Here is a 23,170-nt window from a genome sequence, read left to right on the forward strand (position 1 = left end):
TCATCAGCCAGGATAGCTTGACTCCAGTGGCATGGAGAGCACGGGAACCACGTCTGGGCATACCCGTCCCACTCGGGGTGACAAATGCAAAAAGATCAATTGATGGACAGAATGCAGAACAATGTCATACATTCACCCCAGTACACAGATCAGGGCCCAAATCCATGTTTTTTTTGCTCACCATGCCATTCCAGTTTGGACACAGCCATGTGCAAATCAGTCTTGACCCTGTGCCCAATGGGAGCAGTCCAGCCCGAACTGCCAGGCCAGGTCCTCCCTGGACTGGAAACAAGCATCCTAAGACTGGTTTCGGGCTTTCAGCCCTCATAAGCCAAGATAGCTTAACTCCAGTGGCATGGAGAGCACGAGACCCACGTCTGGGCACACCCGTCCCACTTGGGGTGACAAATGCAAAAAGATCAATTGATGGACAGAATGCAGAACAATGTCATACATTCACCCCAGCACAGGGATCAGGGCCTAAATCCATTGTTTTGTGCTCACCATGCCATTCCAGTCAAGAGAGAACAGCAGTATTAGCCTCAAGAGCTCCTAAACAATGTGAAAAAAGTAATATAGTACCATCGAGCTGGAGGCATTAGCTTGTGTGTGGGCTGTTCACAAATTTGAAACGGACGTCTGGAGTGACAAATTTGTTTTACAGATGGACCATAAACTCCTTGTGCATTTTTTTCAGCAGGAGCAAATAACAACCTGTCAGCAAGATTAACGAGATTAGTCTCCAAGTTTGAAATTCGGCATGTCTCCGGTGGGAAAAAAACTTTTGTGCTGACTGTCTTTCACATATGCCTGTTGAAAATATGGAAGAAGACAACTTTGTTGATTATGTAGTCAGTGCGGCATTTGTGGATGACATTAATATTGATTATTGTGCAGGTTTTAGTGAACCAGAATTGTTAGCGGCATGTCAGGAGGTCAAACTCTGGTGCACGGCCTGTGACTATTTTGTTCAAGGTTGGTCAGAGAAAAGAACACTAGTTGGGCCATAAAACAATGTTTGGTCAGGTAGCAGATGAACTGTCTTTGGCCAATAGCTTGCTGATAAGGGGGATTTTGTATGTACCTCCGCCAAGCTACATGATTTGATCATTACTCAAGCACATCAAAGTTATTTAGCTGCTGCGAAAGCTATTATGAGAATTAAACAGTACTACTGGTGGCCAGGCATTGATGCACAAGTCAAGTTTTTAATCGACAAGTGCCCTGAATGTCTTATATCTGAGAAACACTTGAACAAAAACACAACTCTCCTTTACATTCCGATCAGTACCCTGATTCTGCATGGGAAAAATTAGGGTTGTTTTTTTCAGGACCATTTATACTTTTGCCTGATCACATGAGGTACTTAGTACTTTTTGTAGACTATCATTCCGAATGGATATACTTCGCTTTTGTGAAATCTACGGATTCGGAATCGGCAACTTAGTTTTTGAAGCAAGTTTTCTTTATTGAAGGTTCACCAAAATGCATTGTCACCGATAATGGTTCACACTGATCCAGGGCCGTTTCTACCATTAGGCAGGACTAGGCGGCCGCCTAGGGCGGCAAAATGGGCAGGTGGCAAAATACCCTAGAAACGGCCTGCGTGAGGTGCAGAAGAGGGCAGGGGTCGTTAAGCCCCTCTGTCAAGGTGCAGGGATCCCCAGCACTGCCAAGGGAGTGTACATGTGAGGCACGGTAAGGGGCTCACCAATTACGCCACTATCTGAGTGCAGGGACCCTCACACCGGCCAGGGCGGCAAAGTGCTTGGCAGATGTCTTCTTCCGGTCAAGCTCCTCGCGCACCCGCTCAGCCCAGGGTCCCTCTTTTGTCTCAGTTATTCGCATTTATTATTAAAAGGCGCCGGAAACAAATGTGTCTGAAATCCGGCGGCAAAAGTGGGTCGGTGGCCGGGAGAGGTGCCATACATCAGGCTGGGGACGGAGCTGGGGAAAGAGCTCTGCGCCACCCTGGAGCTGCGTGGCATCAGCCATTCAGTGCGCCAAGAAGATTATATCAGTGCATCAGGAGTGAGGAGCCAGGCGCTTGCTACTGGTGTTTTCTGGTTTTGTGGCGCTGTTAATAATGTTAATTACATGCTACTAATTCCCAAATGGATTTAGCAAGTAAGAACTTATCCAAACTTGGGCCAAGTATTGTAGTATTTGCATTAGGTGGAGATTGTTCGTGCTATGATTAAAGTAAAGTAACTTTTATAGCGTTGTTCTAGGTAGCACACAAAATTACCAACTGTGTAATTTCCACATATAGGTGCCGATTCCGATCCGTTAAAAATAATTTGCGTACGACCTGTATCCGTATTTTTTTACGTACGAGTCGTACAAGTACCTTAAAAACTGCCAAGTACGATTCGTCCGTGAAAAATATCTACGAATAGCGTCGGGAAAAGTCTACGAGAGTGCGTCGGAAAGTATTCACGTCCGAATATCGTCGGGAAAAGTGTACGAGAGTGATCCGGACATTGTTATGTGCAAATCGTAAAACACAAGTCCGAGCGCGCAAGTACGATCCCGACCGTCCGTCCGAATACACAATCGCACGTAAAAGGGCCCGTACGGAGCCAACACAGGAGCACACATGTACACGGGTAAACCATGCCCGTGTACAAGCCGTACAGCCCCCCCACCCCCAAATATGTCAGCACCGTACACCACCCTGTCCGCACTGTACCCCAGCCCCGCACCTGTACGTGCCGTCCCCCCATGTACGCGCCGTACCCCCCCCTGTAGGTGCATCACCCCCGCATATACATGCCGTACCTCCGCATTTACGTGCCGTACCCCAAGGCCGCACGTGTACGCACCATACCCCCACCGCATGTACGCGCCTTACCCCCCCATGTACGCGCCGTACCTCCGCATGTACGCGCCGTACCCCAGGGCCGCACGTGTACGCACCGTACCCCCACCGCATGTACGCGCCTTACCCCCCCCATGTACGCGCCGCACCTCCGCATGTACGCGCCGTACCCCAGGGCCGCACCTGTACGCACCGTACCCCCACCGCATGTACGCGCCCTGCCCCCCATGTACGCGCCCCCCTCCCCCATGTACGCGCCTTCCCCCTCCCCATGTACGTGCCATACCTCCGCATGTACGCGCCGTACCCCAGGGCCGCACCTGTACACACCGAACCCCCACCGCATGTACGCGCCGCACTCCAATACCGTACCCCAGCACCCTCACCCAGCATCGCGTATGCACGGACCTCACCTACGCGAAAAAGACTCGTACAGAACCAGGACACTGTAAAACAGCACAAGGAGGGTCAATTCGACTCGCACAACACCACAAAAAACGTCTACATGACAAAATACATCTCATTGACTGACCTGGCACATCCAAACAGGCAAACAGAGGCCCCAAATCACAACCACCACTTATAACACACCCACCAAAATTCAAACACAGCCACACCCAAAAATGGACCAATAAAAAGGGCCCACACACACAACCCATGAGCCTTTGCAACAGACCCACTGCTGCCAGACCCCACTGAGAAACAACTCCACATAGAAACTACTCCACATCACTCATACCTCCACTACACCTTCACTCACACACCTTCACACAACCTCCTCCACAAACATCCCCCTCTTCACATTCACACACACACCGTCACATTCACACCCACACACCCACAACCATCCACACCCACACCCACACCCCACACCATGCCCACAGACAAGAATCCAAAGTTCACAACGGCGGAACTGGACCTCCTTGTCAACGAAGTCATCAGAGTCGAGCCACAGCTGTTTGGAACATTGGTCAGACAGACCAGCATAGCTGAAAAATCTGCCATGTGGCAGAGGATTGTCGACAAGGTGAATGCTGTTGCGCCCATCCGAAGGACCAGGCATGAATGCCAAGCCAGGTGGTACGATCTGCGCAGGGCGGTCAAGAGGAAAATGAATGAAGAATATGCCCAGACTAACATCACTGGAGGTGGGCCGCCCCGCAGACCCGTACACTACCATCCCTGGGAGGAGAAGGTGATGGCCCTGCTACCGCCGGTGGGAGTACACGGAGTCGAAGGAGTCGCAGAGCCTGGTGAGTACACAAACAACTTACGTAACATGGGGGCAATGGGGTCCACACCACATATACACCAAATGCACGCAACTTCCCCCAAGCACTCACCGCAAACAATCACAATCAAAAACCATGCACATGCCACTAACGTCACCATGCACCCTTCACAAATCAAGGCAAGGCCATGTCCACGCCTACAACAACCACAAACACAAGACTGGATGTCCGGGAGGCTGGGCCCCACACAACACATTGTGAAAATGAGACGCAGACACCAATGCCCTCAGCCCATATGCCATAGGTACATAACCATGCACAATGCACAGGGACTGGCAAAGTACTGACAACGTAGATGACACTTGGCCCTGCTGTATGCAGCACAAGGCCCTCCTGGGACCACTGTACACCCAAACACCAACTCCACAAGCACAGGTATCTAGCACAGGAACTCACACTCACTGTCATGCCAGCATGCACCATGAGGGGACAGACATATCACCTGGGAGACCCAATGACAACTTACACTACACACAACAGCAGGCCCGGTCACAACCCCCCCCTAACACAAGCACACACACCCGGGGCAGGCAACGGATTTACACACTCCCACAATGGACATGTGACACAACAAGACCGATCCACAGCCAAATAAGCATCAGAGCAAACAATCTACAGGTCAAACACTCAGGAGAACATCCCAATCTGTCCCCTGCAACATACCCATCCCCAAGTGGACATTGAGAGGAATGCTAGGCACATCCAACTACCTGGAGGAAATGTGTCAACTTGAATATGTATGAAACATAGATGTCGCATGAAACACCATTAACATTGTCCCTCTCTCACACACAGGGCAACGTCGTCGATCTCCCCCCAACACTGGGGGGGAAGACTCACAGTCCCAGGCACCGCGTGAAGACAATCCCACCGGCAGCGACGACTCTCACCACTCTGTGGATGACCCCGACCAACCTGGACCCTCTGGTGCCCAAGCCCCTGCAGCACCTGCATCAGGTACATTTGTGCCAACCACCACCCCATTCCAGCCACATCCCAGGACACACCCAGGAGCCCTGCTCACACTGAACAACAGAGCCAGTCTGACCAGGAGGGAAAAGGTTCTCCGGGCACCCAGGAGGAGGCAGGCAACCCTGCAAATGCCATCCCTCAGGGGTCCCGTAGACCCGATGTGCCCACAAGGGCAGGCCAGGCTCAAGTGGGCAGGGGTGGTGGGAGTGGAGGCAGGCGGAGGCGCGAACCTGACCAGCCAGCACAGGACCCCGGTATGTCACACATACGCAACATCCTGGACTCATACCGGCGTGACACCAGAGGCATCAACCAGGTCGTGTCAAGACTCTCCGAGATGCAGGGGACCCTTGATGACATTAAGAAACTGCAGGTCGAGCATCATGCCAGTCATCAACAACACCAAGGACGGATGGAGGCAAGACTGGCTGAGCTCCTGGCAGTGCACAGGGATGTGAGCCAATCACTCCGTCAAATCGCCCAAAGCCTGGCAAACCCTCCCTGTGCCACCAGGCGTAGACCAGCACCAGACACAGGAAGGGAGGACTAGGAGGATTCATCTGACGGAGCGTCCCCAGCATCATCAAGGCCTGCATCTGAGGGTCCCCGGAGGAAGGTGGGTCGTCCATGGAAAAGACCGTGAGAGTCAGCGGACCATCCCCATCTCCCAGGTCACGTGGCCTGGCACCTGGCCCTCTGGCGCAACAGCAGCACTTCATCCAATGACATTCTCTGCCACATGGACTTGCTTGTCACAGTCTGACCAATGATGACCAACACTGTGGTCTGGACTCAGATGACTTCCAATGCCATGGATACCATCTCCCCCTGTGAACTTTGAATTCTATTCCCCCAGTACAGCACCCAATTGCATCTACCAAACCACTTACCCCACCGTAAATAAATATTTCACTTTGGACATGAGATGTTCCTGTCATTTTGCATCATTCAACGACATATGTGTGTGGAAATGTCAAACTATGGCTGAGTGTTGAACCAACTCCAGCCATCCATACCCTGGTATCAGAGTCTGGTACAGGACACACATGGGTCACAAGGTATCATTCAATGTAGGCATGAAGCACAACACTCAACTGTGATGGCCTCTGGCTGCTGAGGGGGTGCTTGCTAAACTGTGCGGAGAGACCTATTTGGGAGATCATCATCAAGGCGTAGAGGTCATGGCTCATGTGGAGGTTCCCGGGGAGGGAGTCCCAGGTATGTGTGGCCAGGTGGGAGAACAATGTCCTGTATGCTGGAGTACGGTGGATGTGAAGAACGGTGGCCAGGGCAAGGTTGGATGCACGGAGATGGCCCAACGGGATCTAGGATGACAGGCGTACAAGGTTGGTTGGGGTCGGGGTTGTGGACTGCCTCCTGAGTGTGGGTGGGGAGTGTGGAGGTCACCCTGCAGCAGACAGTGATCCATTGCAGCTATCCATGGTGGACGGTGAGGTGGCTGGGGCGCAGGCTGTGGAATCTGAGGTGTGCAGATGCCCCCTGGAAGTGGACCAGTTTCCTGGGAGTTTGGATGTACTTGCTCCGTAGAGGGCAGGGCAGTATTTGACACGGATGTTGTCATGGACCTGGGGGATGGTCTGTCTTTTCTTGGAGTGGATCTATCTGTGGATCATGTGCATAATGCAGAGGGCGTTGCAGCATGAGGTACAAATGCTGTGGACTAGCATGGCATATGTGAGCGAGCCAAACATGATGCACACCATCTTGTGTGTGTGGTACTGGGTGCTTGTGCAGGGCTCTTGCGGGTGGGACACAGGCACTTGACCCAGCTGGAAGGGGACAATCCTCAGATGTTATGTTATGTTATGTTATGTTATGTTAGTTGCATTTTAATGCGCACAGCTGCTCCAGCGAAGGAGCGTCCTGGCGCAGGGAAAGGTAAACACAACACAACACTGAGTCCGGTAACAAGAAACAAACAATAGAAGCTGGAGACGTTTAAAACAAAAAGGTTTTCAGGGCTCTGCGGAAAGACATTAGGTCATTCGAAAGGCGGATTTCCAAGGGGAGTGCATTCCAGAGGGTTGCGGCCTTCACGCGGAAGGAGCGACCCCCCATCCGACTAAGTCTGAAACGAGGGACGACCACCAAGGACTGTCCAAGGGATCGTAATGAGCGGATAGGAACATAGGGAGAGACCAATGTATTAAGTATTCCGGGTGCCAACTCTCTCAGAATTTTAAAAACCAGGCAGAGAGCCTTAAATTGGATACGCTTGCATATCGGGAGCCAGTGCAAGGACCGCAGGGTGTTAGAGGTAGGGCAGGTTCGAGGCAGACCAACCACCGCCCTAGCCGCCGCATTCTGGACTCGTTGTAAACGAAGAATCTCGGCTTGGTTCGCTCCTAATAGGAGAGAACTGGCATAATCCAACCGCGAGATGATCATTGCTTGAATGACCAGCTGTCTTGTAGGAGCATCAAAGAATCGCAGCAGGGGTCTTAGCCCGCGTAGTACTCCAAAACAGCAGGCCGCCACTCTCTTTGTATGAGTCACAAAGCTTAGCGTATGGTCAAGCCATACTCCGAGATTCCTGAGTTCCAGGACAGGGACCGGCACTGAGCCCAGCTCTGGAGGCCACCATTCATCCCCCCAGTGGTCCGCTTCCCTTCCGATGATCATCACCTCTGTTTTTGACGCGTTCAGCTGGAGACAGTTGTTATTCATCCAGCTGGCCACCTCTCTCAGTCCACTTCGGAACCTGAGGGCATCCTGCTTGGCATCCCCGCTGATCGTAACCGCCAACTGAGTGTCGTCAGCATAGGAGACCATGGTAAGGCCCCATTGCCTGACGACCTCAGCCAGCGGCTGCACGTACAGATTAAAAAGCGTGGGACTCAGCGAGGAGCCCTGAGGGACCCCCAGGTCCAAAGGATGGTACTTGGACTGAAAAGGAGGGGTGGCAACGCAGAAGGAGCGATCACTGAGGAAGGAGCGGAACCACTGCAGGGCAGAACCACAAATGCCAATGTCCTGCAGGCGGTGTAGCAAAATGCGATGGGAGACAGTGTCAAAGGCAGCGCTCAGGTCTAGTAAAATAAGCGCTGCCGTTTGACCTGCATCGAGCACACTTCGCAAATGCTCAACCATTGCCAGAAGGGCCGTCTCAGTGCTGTGACCAGCACGAAACCCATTCTGCGTTGGATCCAGGACATTCACAAGGATCATATGCTCCGTGAGGGCCCGATTTACATGGGCCTCCATAACCTTGGCCGGCCAAGGGAGCAAGGATATAGGGCGGTAGTTTTCAGGTCTCGATGGATCCAGAGATGGTTTTTTTAGGATCGGTGAAACCACCGCTTGCTTCCATTTGGCAGGGACCAGGCCAGAGGTTAGGGAGAGGTTAATCAGGGAGCACACTGCTGTGCGTCCCTGAAAAGCAACGTCCCTGAAAAGAGCAGATCTTACCGGGTCTGCAGGCGATCCAGACTTGACTCGCAGGGCCCACATTGCGAACTCCTCATTGGAGATGGTAGGAAGGGAGTGCAATGAGTACCACACATCTTGTGTGTGTGGTACTGGGTGCTTGTGCAGGGCTCTTGCGGGTGGGACACAGGCACTTGACCCAGCTGGAAGGGGACAATCCTCAGATGTTCACCTCAGTCCTGTACAAGTCCAGCCTCAGGTGGCTTGTGTGCAGCCATCCATCAATAGATCTCATGCATACTTGAATGATGGAACTGCCAATGTCTGTGTCTTTGTTGAGGGTGAGGAGCACCTGGCTGTCAATGGCATACGAGCTGATGATGAGGTGCTGTGCGCATGTGATGGTGGAGAGGGGGGTCCTGGACACTCTGTAGATTGACATGCTGAGAGATGATACCTGTGCCATGTCCCAGACGATGACACCATACTACATGCTGAAGCCTTGAGTCCCACTCCCATGCCCTTGCTGGGCTACAGAGCCGGTGGGGAGTATTAGGGACGTGACCTGGTTGGTGTGACAGGGCCTGGAAGGCGGGGCAGCGCAGTGTAGGCAGTTGGAGTTGCACACTCAGCATGCAAAGGTGTCGTGTGTGTGCCCAGGGTATGTCTGACAGCAGGTGTTAGATGTGCGGATGGATATAGCTCGGAGTGTGGCTGATACATCAGACTGTAGTGTGATGTGGGTAATGCAAGGACAGGATGGTGGTGCAATGTGCACCTTGCATGTGCTGATGGTCCAGCCTTTGGCACCGCGTGGCGGCAATAGTGGCATAGACAAGCTGAGGACAGCAAAATGAATGGGTGGAGGGAGGAAGTGATGAGCATCCTGGAGGCGTGTGTGTTGCCAAATCTGGATACTCTGTTGGCCCTTGCTGCAGGGGCCACAGCAGCAGGCGGCATCTCCTCGCAAAATGACAGAATTTGCACACATAGACTAGGATGTCAGAAGGACAACTACAACAGGCGCGTGTGTAAAGTAAGGAGTGTCCAGTGTCACATGGCACACCCAGAGACAATGCATGCACAATCACCAAAGAAGCATGACACCGGATCAGGAAACTGAAGGCCGACCTGCGCACAGGAGACACACCCTCAGCAGCTGTTGGTGGCCCATTGTGCGGACCAACATGCCAAAAAACATACACGACCATGTACTTCATTCCCAATAGGGAGCCTAACCCATGAGCAACTGCATGCATGTTGCTAAACTACACATGGACTCCTATCCATAATCTTCCACAACTATGCCAGATATGCCGCATGCAAAGTGGCAAGAGACCTGCATTGACAGAGATGAGGCACCTTGGAGTGTGACAAACACCTTTATTACTCAGCCGCACACTAAGGGAAATGCATCAATTGGAACAGACTCACGGGTCATTTGGCTGACCATGTGTGACCTACACTGGACACCCCCTTCAACACACAGATTTGTAAATCCTACTGAGCTGGCACACAAGTGAAGGGGTTGAGCCTAACACCCCTTGCTGCACACGGAGAGTCTACAATTCCCCATTGAGCCTCATATGGGGATGTCCCACACTATGTCCACCATTAGCATCCCGTATGTTCCTTGGAGCCGTTATACACACATTGATGCCTTCATCAGAATCCACACACCATTACAGATGACTGTCAGGAAGGGTGACCATCAATTCATGGGAGCCATGCAACACGTCATGTGGCCCATGGTGAGTCGACATGTATGCATGGTAACACAACATGCACAGGAGCAGTCCCCACATATCACAAACACGTACCACCCACAAAATGCCTTGCTGCACTCCTTACCCCAAATGACTTTTCACCATGTCTGTGCATGTAACTCTGATCCAGCACACGTTGCAATACTCATGAGGAATAGCAGGAGGGCAATGAGCAGACGACAGCCGCAAGAACCTCATCACTTGAATGACACATCAGAACACACCTCCAAGTCACTTAGCACACAGTCAGCTCGACACACACATTGCAACACATGCCACACAAGGCTCAAAGCGTGCACACTCAGACACAGGGACTCACCATCATGAGAAGAAGTTGCGGATAAGCTGACTCCGGATGTCCTCATCCTCATCCTCACTTGCCCCACGCCCGAGCCCTTCATCCTCCACGGGTGGATGATCCTGCTCATCCGGATCAAGGATGAGTGGCACGGCCTTCTCCACTGCTGTGTTGTGCAGCATGCAGCACACAATGAAGATTTTGCAGACCTTCACCGGGGCATATGGGAGGGCGCCGCCGGTCTTGTGGAGGCACTGGAATCTGCTCTTCAGGAGTCCAAACGTCCTCTCAATCACGCGCCTCGTCTGCCCATGGGTGTCGTTGTACCGGTGTTCTGCGGCTGTTCTGGGGTTGCGGAGAGGCGTCCTCAGCTGTGGCATGTTGGGATAGCCAGAGTCTCCTACATGGAAACGTCATGTGAAGAAGTGGGTCAGGAGATGCCGTAAGATACAAGACATGCTTGTTCCGCGTGCAGCTGCAGCATCATTTCTGGCAGCCTGCTACGCCTCATGATGTAGGCATCGTGTGCGGACCCTTGAAAACGTGCACAGAAATGGGAAATCAGCATGTTAGCAAGACACACCACAAGGGCATTAACGGAGTGGTAATGTTTACGGTTACGGAAGGCTACCTCCTGTGCCTGTGATGGTACCAAAGCCACATGTGTCCCATCAATGGCCCCAATTACATGAGGCATCCCTCATAGGGCATAGAACCCACCCTTGACACATGTCAACTGCTCACGAGTGGGAAAATGGATGAATTCATCCAGGTGCAACAACATGGCTTCTATAACATCATGCAGGACACGGCTGAACATAGTCTGGGACATGCCACCGACATCAGCTATGGTCAATTGAAACGTGCCGGTGGCAAAAATATGTAGGGCTGCCATCACCTTCACCTTAGGGGTCAGAGCTGTAGGATACCTGTTTTGTGGTTGGAGGTGTGGTGCAAGCTGGCGGGTCAAGTCCTCTATCAACTCTTGCGAGAATCGGTATCTGCGTATGCAGTCATGTTCATGCATGGCATCCAGGTCTGGCATTCGTCTGGGGAGAGGCGGTGCGCTGCAGAGATTTGGAAGGAATAACAAAGAGTGAGTACTTTACCACACCAATGTCACTGAGGTAAGCACATGTTCAACAGCTAATACACATCTGCTCAATACAGAGTCTGTGCTGTGCAATACATCCAGGACACGTGGGCCAGCCAGGTGATACTCCTACGAAGAGCCAGCCACAATAGTTGCATGCCAATGTTGACGTGACATGCCATGAAATAGCTGTTGGCCAGTGTAAGTGACAAGCCAGACACATTACATGAGTGACAGACATCCACATATCAGCATTAGAAGGATGTCATCTCATACAGACAGCTGGCGGGAGTCTAGACGCACAGGTCACATGTGATCTGGAAATGGACAGATGACACACATTTCCATTAAGGGGTCCATGTCAAAAACTGATGTCACAGACATTGAGACAACGCAGACATTGCCTCATGTCAGGAAGTCATCTTCGAACCATCATGACACATGTAACGTGTAAGTCCACATGTGGCATGGTGTGCGTATATGTGTGTCATGCACAAATGTACACATACACATGTTGGATGCTGCAACAGCAGATGGAGTTGACGGAACACCAACGGAAAGCTCATGGGAACACATGACACACACATGACATAGTCACATCGTGGCACACTGGGAATCACATGTGAGGTGCAATTATCTGTGTACCTGCCATCAGTGGACAGTTGCGGGTGTTGCTGACTGTGCCATACCAGTGATGCAGTGTTTGACACGTGTGTCGCACATGCACACATGTGCAAAGTGTGAAGGGGAGGTGTGCCACGTAGTGCCCCATCACACATGACATGTGTAAGCAGCTCATCACACATCTATTGTGCCACAACATGAGGAGACATGTGCCACATCACTGTCTGACACACCTAGGCTCTGCACATGAAGGACTGCACTGACAATGACTTGATACTCATTCAGGGGTTGATTATATCAAGACTAGATTATTGTAATGCGATCTTCCTTGGCGCCCCGGAAGCAACGTTGAGGAAGCTCCAGCAAGTACAAAACGCCGCGGCCAAGTTACTGACCAACGTGCCTAGGAGACAGTCGGCTAGACCAGCCTTGAAGACCTTGCACTGGCTCCCTGTGCGGTAGAGGGTCAAGTTCAAGTCTCTCTGCATAGCACATAAAATCCTGCAGGGTAAAGGCCCCCCTATTCTAAGGAAGTTAGTGGTGCCCTATAAAGCCTCCAGAGCCTTGCGCTCCGACCAGAAATTCCTACTCCATGTTCCTAGGGTGTGTAAGGCCCGTACGGGTGGCAGAAGATTTGCGGTCCACACAGCCACCCTTTGGAACGCGCTCCCGCTGGAGCTGCGTTCAGAGATTGGCACTCTTCGCTTCCGGAAGCTGTTGAAATCCTACTTATTTCCTCTGTGTTGTGTCTGATGAGGTCTTGGCCAGGGTGTGTCTGAAAAAGCGCTGGGATGCCCGAGGGTAACTACGCGCTATAGAAGACTGATTACAATTACAATTACAATTACAATGTTCAGCCTTGTGCGGGTCTGACACCTCCATTCCTTTCGTGTGCGCCTCCTATCACCACTGTAAGCAGTGAAACGCAGTACACACGTTCTGAGGGCATGTGTAGGGCCCGTACTCATGCGTGTACGGGCCGTACACGTGTGAGTATGTGCCGTATCACTAGGCCCTACGGCACCCCCAATGATAGTGATAGGCACGTACTCACGCGTGTACAGGCCGTACACACGTGAGTACGTGCCGTATCACTAGGCTCTACGGTACCCCCAACGATAGTGATAGACACGTACTCACGCGTGTACGGCCCGTACACGCGTGAGTACGTGCCGTATTACTAGGCCCTACGGTACCCCCAACGATAGTGATAGGCACGTACTCACGTGTGTACGTACCTATCACTATCGTACCTATCACTATCGTTGGGGGTACCGTAGGGCCTAGTGATACGGCACGTACTCACGCGTGTACGGTCCGTACACGCGTGAGTACGTGCCTATCACTATCGTTGGGGGTACCGTAGGGCCTAGTGATACGGCACGTACTCACGCATGTACGGGCCGTACACGCGCGAGTACGTGCCTATCACTATCGTTGGGGGTACCGTAGGGCCTAGCGATACGAGCCGTACATGCGTGAGTACGCCCGTATCACTGTAGTGATGGTGCCCTAGGGGTACGTGTGAAAAGCGCCGTACCTGTGTGTGGATTTAAGGATTACAATGGGGACACATGAGGGACAAGTATTAGGGCCCAAATGCATGCTTGTTGTCATGAATACCGAGTTTCAAGTTCAAAATTTTACACCATGTGATCTGGAAACATCAGTTGGCCACATTTAACAATGTTGCAAAGTGGTTGTTGACTTGACATGATGCTGCAAAATCGAAAGATGCAAAGGCTGTCACTGGTGTATGTTTAAAGGGATTGGAGGAAACGTAGGATGCAAATGAGTCTGATCAATCACTCTGTACTCCTGTATATGAAATAGGCCAGCAAGGCAGATATAAGGCAGCCAGAACCCATGAGAGGGCACTTGCCTGCACAACATGTCAGTCGATACCACTGCTGCTGTATTGTCTCCCTCTGGCACCATGTCAAGGACTGTGGAGAGGACCCAGCCTTTCACCCAGGAGGAGAACGAGGCCCTGCTGGATGTGATCCTCCCACAGTACCCCATGCTGTATGGTCGACCAGGGGAGCAGGTGAGTGCTGACTCCAGTACCTTTGCACCGTTATTGTGTCTGTCACTTCTGGCATTGTAGCCAGGTGTGACAGACATGCAATGTTGGGTGGAGTGGGTCCCAGGAGGGGGGATGGCTTATGTCTCTCATGCAGGGCTTGATGTAGTTCATGTGTGCACTCCTGACTTGCATTGTGCTTACTGTGACATTCATTGCATAGTGCATGGCACATTGCGCCAGTCAAATCCTCTTGGGCATTCTTGTTCTATTGTCCTGCGGTGATTCAGTGGTCACCCCAGTGTGACAGGTGACTGCAACCACAGATGTGTGTGAGAGTTGAGTGGAGCTGTGGTGAGAGTGGTGAGAGTGTCCAAGTGATGTGTACGCCCCCTGGACATTGATGTGTGTGAATGTTTTTTGTCATGTGGATGAGTGTCTATGTGGAGTGTTGCACCACAGCTGCTTGGAGGAGGCAACTGCTCAATCAATCTGATGTGTGAAGTAAGCCGTGCTGTGTGTCTGACTTGCTGAGCTAGCCCCACACCTGTGACCCCCCCCTGGCAAGTGGCACAAGTGCAGAGTGAGGTTTGCATCCGCTGTTGCCAATGGCAGGTGATTGAGGTGTGCCTGTGTGTGTCTGTATACTCTGCTGAGGTTTCGTCAGTGGCCTGGCGCATGTGACTGCTTCAGCCTTGTGTTGCTTGGGATGCACAGTGTGTGCCATGATCAGGGATTGGTTTGCACCCCTCATGCCACCTGTGTACTTACTATGCCATGTAGTGCATTGCTGCGTCCCCAGTGGAAAAAGTCCCTATGACTAAGGTGCTATTACTTGCCAGCATACTATGCCCTGTTCTACAAATCTAAGATGGTCAAGTGTGTGTCTCTGTGACATGGTGCAGGTGTAGTGATGTTGTCCCACTTTGTCATCCACACAGGTATCCCCCTACCACAAGGGGAAGATCTGGAAGGACGCCGTCAAGGCCGTGCAATCGGCGGAGGGTCGCAGTCAGCGCCTGCCACAAGTGAGGAAGAGATGGCAGGACATCCGGTGCTGGACCCGGAGGATCGCCCGGGTCATGCTGAAGGAGGAGGCTCCTCGCAAGCATGGCGGGCGCCGGCGCCTGACCCACCAGATGCGGCGTGTCCTGGCGGTGGTCTTCCCTGACCTGGATAGGCGGATACAGGAGTTACAGTAGCAGGAAGGGGGTAGGTACATGTGTGTTTGTTGTGTGTCGCAAGCTTTTGTTGCTGCTCAGTCGCCTGGAGACACTGCCAGGGTATATATGTTCAGTGCACATCCTGCTCCCCACAGTCAACCTGTGCTGTTCTTCCTCCCCTCCTTGACATGTGTTACCTGGTCTGTGTGTGATCACTATTGCACATGGTCATCTAGGCTGCCAGTTTATGAAGGTGCACACTGCTTTCAGCATCATGTGTGGGGGTGGTCTGCCTGTGCCCTGTATTGTACAGTCATTAGGGGGTGCATATTTGTTGCCACTGATGCTGAGTCCCAACAGAGGAGTGTGAGGTTTCAAATGAACAGACTTGCTGCATGCATTACCAATGTTGTGGCCTCAGACATGATGTGCATGAGTGGGATATATGCATAGTGCCGGGACGGTTGCTCCTGTAACAGTCAGCTCATTCCAGGACCATGGAGCAGTGTGCACACTACAGTCCCCTGTCACAGCCTGCCCTCCTACTCATGTGTGTCATCCAACACTGTGCACATTCACTGTGGGTTCATAATGGCTCTGCCTCTGTGGCATTGTTCCCTGGCCTAGGTAGTAGTTTTCACATGTGTGATACATTTGCCCACTGGACAGGGATACACCAGTTTGCTTGTGCATACTCACACTGGGCAGTGCCTGTGTGGCTATTCACAACAATCTGTTGATGTTTGTTTGTGACCAATATGTTTTGCCAGCCCTACAAGGTGATGTCGTGTTAATGAAGCTAGTTTTCAAGCACAGTTATTGTAACCCTGAATATGAGCTCTCACTTCTTGATTGGTATCAGTCACATTGACTCAGGTATGGGTGGGTGTGCGCGGGAGGGGCGTGCATGTTCAACCCTGATGTTTCATTGCCAGTTCTGACTTGTGTGTGATGATTCAAAGTACAGAAAGTAATTGTACAGTGCCCCCGTGATGTTGGCCAGTGCTTGCTGTTGGTGCTTCATTGCCTGTGTCAGTTATTGGCAATCATGTATCCTGCTTGGACATTTTTGGCACCTGTGTGTGGTTCAGATGCTACACAGTTGTGACTTTGTGTGCTGACATCTGTGGGTACATTCTGGCTTGCCATGAGGGGGAACCCACAGTACAGCTAGGCTTTTTTGCTAAACAATTGCAGGCCCATTAGCTTATGCATTGTCCTGGGTGTGGACATGTGTGCCACTCCAGATGACAGTCAGTAGGTCATTTGTGTAGTCAACTGTGTGATCAGGTGACGGATAGCCATGTGACAAATGACATTATTCAAGTTGTTACTCGGGGAAAATGTCCATTGGCACTCACTACACCTGTCAACATGTCTCAATGTTTCATATGCTTGACCTTGTTGTTTGGTTGTGAAGGACAATGATGTGCCTGCATGACAGATGTCTCCCAGGGAAGTGCACAAGACACCACCTTTACACTTTCCAGGGACACGCTGGCACATTTTACCGTAATGCACAGTTTGGACAACACTTGTTTGGAGTTCATACATATACATGTTCCCACAGTGTGCTAGCATTTGGGTTAGTCCTTGGTTGTTGCTGGTACCAAATTACGAGTGTCAAGTCATCCAGCCACCCTGGTGCCATGTATATGTACTTACTGCTACGCCATTTCTTTCTAACAGTGGCTGATTTGAATGAGTCTGGCAGCTCAGACAATGACTGTGTACATGTAGTTTGGTGTGCACCTCCTTGTGTGACTTCTGCTATACAGACACATGTGTGTTGTGTTCACAGAGTGCCACATTCACACATGCTAGACATGTCCATTTTGTGAAGGGTTGTGATTCTCCAGGAGTCACAATGTATTTCTTTGGGGTGTCAAAAGTACTCACAGGTCTCTTAGTGTGGGGACACCTACTGCATTGGCATGTGGTATTTGGCCTTGGATGCGACAATACTGTTTGTTTCCCAGTGAACAAGAGGTGGCATGCCTTCATAGTCTTGCTGTGCTCAACTGATCCCAGACACTAGCTTCTCATGATCTAGTGATTTCGAGTTATTTGCTGTTGTGTCCTAATTTTCATTGTTTGCAAGTGGCATGGTGCGTCAACCAACTGGGGAGTGCAGGGCTTAGATATGTGGGGAGTATTCTAGATGTTACTCCTGATGCCTTTCCTGATATGCACTGTTGCCTATTTTGTTTGTACTCATGTGTCAGATGTATACAGGTGACTGATTTTTTCCTGTCTCTTCACTTTGCCCACAGCATCATCGGAGGACAGCGAGGGAGACACCGGCACGGACGTGGAGGAGGGATCGAGCAGTGGTGCCACCACTGCTGTGGAGTCGGTGGAATCTAGTGGCACGGAGGGCGAGGGGAGTGAGGAGGAGGACCTGCCCAGTATCAACACAGACTACGAGGCAGACGGGTCCGAGGCTGAGCTCCCAGAGGGGGCGGAGGCTGCTCCCCTAATCTGAAAGCAGCAGTACATCTCTCACCGCCCCCTCCATTCCCATCACCACCCTCCCACTTGCTCGGGTCCCTTCTGTCCGTGCTAGGCCACACCGTGTCTCCTTCGTGCCAGGCACCGCACCCCCTCCCCTGTCCCCCCTGCTGCCCTCACTGCCGAGTCTGTGGACATTCAGCGGCAGTTGCAAGTTGGGCAGACATCGATCCTGACTGTCCTCCATGGCCACACCAGACTGCTGACCCAGATGGTGTCGTACATGGAGGGCATGTCATCAGCGATGTCTGACCAACGGATGTTGCTGAGGTCCCTGGACTCGTCACTGACGGCAGTAGCGAGTCACCTGCAGCGCTGCCTCCCCCCCCTACCCCTGGCCCATCCACAAGTCCAACACCCATGCCTGTCCCAAGCACACCCAGACATCCAAACACACGCACCCCACCAGACAACAGCAGCACACCACCACGTAAGGGCAAGCACACCCCTCCTGACACGCACACTCAGGGGGTAGCAGGCACACCCACTGGGTCTGGGGCACACAGGCAGGCACGCAGCCACAGTCCTCATCCACATGACTCACTCCCCAGTCCCTCCGATGTCACTCCCCTTGGCTCCCCTGCCCCAGATTCGGAGAAGGAGGCCTACTTTGCTGGGCTGGGCCTCACCCCCACTAGTTCACCTGGATGCAAACGGTCAAGGCACTCCACGGGTAGGGGAGTTAAGTCCCCCAGCCCGTCCACCACCTCCCCCAGTAGCGCTGCAACCCATCCCTCCGACCCCCCCCTCCTCCTTGGGGCCTGTTGTTTCTCCGGGTGCAGGGGAGACGCTTGAAGAACTAGCAGAAGTGTGCAGTGCTGAGCTCGCCTCCACCTTTGGCACTGCCCCACCCCCTGTGGTGGAGTCGTCCGTCCCTGCACCCACAGCACCTACCCTTCCCCCTCCTGTCCCTGCGGTGCCTGGTCCTTCCCCACATGATGCCACCCCCCCATCGACGAAACACTCTTGTGATGTGCAGGCAAGCTAGGGGAGACGCATGGCCATGTGTGTCCCCCCAAGGACTGCTGATATGGACTGGCCATTGGCCTTTGTGAATAGTCTCGTTTACACATTATTATTTTCATGCTGAATAAAGCATTTTCTTTTTCTTTGGAAAAGTCTTGCATTTCAGGTATTGATGTTGATGCTCATGCTACAGGAGTTGGGGTTGTGGGCATGTGTTATGTTTCAGGGAGATGTTGTGGTCTGCTGCTCATGGGGTGGAACCTGGTATCTGCGTGCCATCACGCGATCTCTGCAAAGATTCTTTGTCGTGTATGCTCTTTGTGTTTGGAGACATTGTCCCAAGGGGTGTTCCTTCCTCTGTGGCACCTGACATCTCCCCTGCAGAGAGTTGCACAATTGTTGTGTTGCCCTGTGTCTACATATCCTTTGTTGGTGATGGATCCCTTCAACTCTGGGCATATCTGCTCAGCAATGTGTCCACCTGCATTGTCTGTGCCATCCTTGGTACTCACTGTACTTGTGTATAAAGTATTTAGCCATGTCTTCATGGATAAATGGTCCCTTTTCCGCACAATGCATGTGTGTAATCCCAGCCTAGTACACATATGGTACTTGTTCTGCTGGGTATTTGAACACCTGACTCACAATTGTGGGCATTGTATCTGTGGGAACTCCACACTATTCCTTCCATGACAGACAGCATCTTGGTGGCTAGCCCAGCACCTGAACATTCCTATCAGTCCTGGGATGTGCGTGACAGTGTGTGCTCTCTTTGGCTCTCTTAGTTTGTTAGGCAGTGACATGACTATACAGTCTTGTGGCATGATCTCAGTGTGTGTATTGTGCTGCATCTGCCAGGGGTGGGTATGCATGTGTTATTTGTCCTCACACCCACATGTGGTGTGTCATGCAGTGGGGGTAAGACCTCCTTCCTCCTGGGAGTGGGACAATGCTATCAGTGATGTGTTTTTATGGCACTATCCTCATTGTCCTAAGTTAGGGATACGTACATTCACCCATGGAGCTGTGGTCATCTGATAATGATGTACACCCCCCATGTCTCTGTCCACTGCTGGGAGTCCTCTGCACCCACCCCTCACATGTCTGGGAACTGCTGGGAGTGATAGGCACCCACCTCTCATATGTCTGGGCACTGCTGGGAGTCCTCTGCACCCACCCCTCACATGTCTGGGCACTGCTGGGAGTGATAGGCACCCCCCCCCTCATATATCTGGGCACTGCTGGGAGTCCTCTGCACCCACCCCTCACAAGTCTGGGCACTGCTGGGGGTCCTCTGCACCCACCCCTCATATGTCTGGGCACTGCTGGGAGTGATAGGCACATGTAAGGATCGCTGAGTATGTTCCACAGGAGCGTCAGGAACCTGGAGATAAGTCCTCAGTCGTCCCCCACGGCCCTCCGACTCTATCAGACTCTAGAGTAACGGAGGACACGCTAGGGGAAAACAGGGAAACAAAACAAGGGTAGGTGGGGAGAAACGCAGGTTGTGTTGGTGGACCACGTCAGGTTTAAAAGGCAGGAACTCCCAGCTGTAAAATAAAATCTAAATTAATGTGCATCAATTTCAAGTGACCTCAATGTATGGACCCTCTAGGTTAGGGAAACCTACCACGGTTATCTTTCACCTCTCGTGGAACTTTCAGCACGGTTCTAGTTGCCTCACAATGCTAGAAATCCCTATGACAAGATACAAGTTTAATAACAAGCAATCTCTCTGAGACGGTGTTTAAACAAAGAATGTGTCGGGCTCACCCCGTCAGTATCCACACGAACTGGGAAGGAGGCAAACTAACGTCTTCTTCTAATAATCTACTAAGGTGAGTGGTTTACTAAAGGGCTGAAGGGAGGAGATATTCATTGGTCAGAAATTCAAGGAGGATAATCATATGTAAACCCCACCCTATCTCTATGACAAGTGTTGCAAAGGAAGATTACCGGGTTTTCTGTAATGCACTGCTGCCTCCTAAATGGTGCGCGGTGGTCCACGCTAGTTAACCCCACCTACAATACGCATAGGGGAACGTAGTACGGGATATAAATTGGGAATACCTTTCTAAATTAATGGAGGATCTTTTATATCAAAGGACGAGTGATATTCAAGAATGAACAATAACAGAAACAGGTTTCACAATAACAAAAACAGGTTTCACACCTGCCTGTCAATGACCGAGAGGCGCCTTAACTGCAGGCTCCACTACTATGAACAACTAAATATCAATGCACGGTTCAACACAGGAGTCCACACAGAAGAACAGCGTGTGGAACGGGACCCACGGTAACACCATAGGACATGAAACGGAATCCGAGACCTTACTTGATCACGGGACTTCACTCGGGTAAAGCGACACCAACCAGATGGAATCGCGCGTCTACTGTTGCCGCTTCTGCAAACACGGCAACGCCAACGCCATGCCAGACAAGGAACAACGAGTCCACCAGCACTCGTTCTCTTTGGATCGACTACAAACGGAAACAGGAAACACTAACGAACAGGAAGTCAGGCAAACACCAAGGGGACGGAAATGGGGCTATGTGCAAGAACGCCAAACGGGCGTTTGCACGCCCTTCGCTCCTTATATACTTATGCACGTCTCAGGAGCAGGACCGCGGGGCATGACAGCACACACCCCTCACATGTCTGGGCACTGCTGGGAGTCCTCTGCCCCCACCCCTCACATGTCTGGGCACTGCTGGGAGTGATAGGCACCCACCCCTCATATGTCTGGGCACTGCTGGGAGTGATAGGCACACACCCCTCATATGTCTGGGCACTGCTGGGAGTCCTCTGCACCCACCCCTCACATGTCTGGGCACTGCTGGGAGTGATAGGCACCCACCCCTCATATGTCTGGGCACTGCTGGGAGTCCTCTGCACCCACCCCTCATATGTCTGGGCACTGCTGGGAGTGATAGGCGCCCACCCCTCATATGTCTGGGCACTGCTGGGAGTGATAGGCACACACTCCTCATATGTCTGGGCACTGCTGGGAGTCCTCTGCACCCACCCCTCACATGTCTGGGCACTGCTGGGAGTGATAGGCACACACCCCTCATATGTCTGGGCACTGCTGGGAGTGATGGGCACCCACCCCTCATATGTCTGGGCACTGCTGGGAGTCATCTGCACCCACCCCTCATATGTCTGGGCACTGCTGGGGGTCCTCTGCACCCACCCCTCACATGTCTGGGCACTGCTGGGAGTGATAGGCACACACCCCTCACATGTCTGGGCACTGCTGGGAGTGATAGGCACCCACCCCTCATATGTCTGGGCACTGCTGGGAGTGATAGGCACCCACCCCTCATATGTCTGGGCACTGCTGGGAGTCCTCTGCACCCACCCCTCACATGTCTGGGCACTGCTGGGGGTCCTCTGCACCCACCCCTCATATGTCTGGGCACTGCTGGGGGTCCTCTGCACCCACCCACCCACCTGCGCCCTTGCTGTGGTACACTGCTGTCCTGGCCATACACCACCCCCAATTTACAGCTGATGTGCTGCACCAAGCCGTACACCTACATCCGTGGCGTGTGTACGCCTTGTATCCATCATGTATTGGGGCTGTAGGGGTACACCTGTACGGCCCGTACCCACGCTCTGGGGGCGTGGGTACGGTCCGTACACGCGTACCCCTACGTCACCACTGCAATGGTGGTACGGGCCATACCCATGCTCTGGGGCGTGGGTACGGGCCGTACCACCATTGTAGTGGTGATGTAGGGGTACGCGTGGTATGGCCTGTACCCACGCTCTGGAGAGCGTGGGTACGGGCCGTCCACTATTGTGGCGGTGACGTAGGAGTACGCGTGGTACGGCCCGTACCCACGCTCTGGGGGCGTGGGTACGGGCCGTACCACCATTGTGGCAGTGACATAGGGGTACGCATGGTACGGCCCGTACCCACGCTCTGGGGAGCGTGGGTACGGTCCGTACACGCATACCCCTACATCACCACTACAATGGTGGTACGGGCGTACCCACGCTCTGGGGGGCGTGGGTACGTCCCGTACCACCATTGTGGTGGTGACGGGTACGCGTCCACGTCCACTTCCGTTGTGGCTGGACGTGGGATTGGTGGACACACCCCCCGAAGTGACCAGACCATGGAGGTAATTAATGTGCAGGATGTATTAGTATTTTGTGGGGTGTGGGTTTAATTTAATTTAATTGTGGGTTTATATAGCGCTAGAATCGACTCCCGGAGGAGTATCTCCGAGCATCGACCGCTGGGG

This window comes from Triturus cristatus, chromosome 2_2 (genome assembly GCF_964204655.1).
Source record: "Triturus cristatus chromosome 2_2, aTriCri1.1, whole genome shotgun sequence".
In the NCBI taxonomy this organism is placed as follows: domain Eukaryota; kingdom Metazoa; phylum Chordata; class Amphibia; order Caudata; family Salamandridae; genus Triturus; species Triturus cristatus.